Here is a 930-nt window from a genome sequence, read left to right as displayed (position 1 = left end):
CGAGCTTATCTCAATCTTGGGCAGCCAATTATAGAATTTGGCCTGCTTTTGTCATAATCTTCGGATTCGGTTTACTATTGAACTCAAATACTTCAACAATTTCAATGATTCCAGTATAAGATAACATCATTAATCTAAAACTGTGGTAGAATAAGCGAAACTCGAAAACAACATTACTCTGTGTCAAACAAACTAACACGTAATGTCTAATCGACAACGGAAAAGTGGTTTTTAGCCTATCAGGTTTACAAGCAAATGACGCAACAAGAGTCACTATACAAACCAAATGCTATGCGATCATTCAATCATATCTATATAAATATATAATGCTATGAAGATTATGAGCCATTGATTTTAAAGCCTTAAAAAAAGGTCGTTTATGCATCAAAATTGGATGATTAGATTCAAGAGCGTTTTTTTATAAAACCAAGCATGTAGATCACATCCTTAAGGTTAGATTCAAGAGAAAAGAACCAAAAATCCATGAAAATGGTAGTAACATTAGTTCTCATATTTCCAGTCTCTCTCTCTCTCTCTCTCTCTCTCTCTCTATATATATATATATATATATATATATATATATATATAACAGAGAGAGAGAGATGAGTAACTTCAAGCGGCAAAGCATCAAGCAAGGGTCGGACACACAGCGCAGATCGTTTTTGTACTGCTGATCGTGCACACGATCAGCAGCACACATGCATCCAACGCTCGTTCGAACGAGAAGGGTGTTCGGCATTGCACCTCTCTCTCTCTCTCTCTCTATATATATATATATATATATATATATATATATATATATATATATATATATATATATAGAGAGAGAGAGAGAGAGAGAGAGAGAGAGAGAGAGAGTCACTAGAATATGAGAACTACCGTGTGAACCACAATGTGTAAAAATATATACAAAGTAGCGTACCTCTAAAA

The sequence above is a fragment of the Nuphar pumila genome, chromosome 4 (genome assembly GCF_984573655.1).
Source record: "Nuphar pumila chromosome 4, dmNupPumi1.hap1.1, whole genome shotgun sequence".
Taxonomy (NCBI): Eukaryota; Viridiplantae; Streptophyta; class Magnoliopsida; order Nymphaeales; family Nymphaeaceae; genus Nuphar; species Nuphar pumila.
This window is presented reverse-complemented; position numbering follows the sequence as displayed.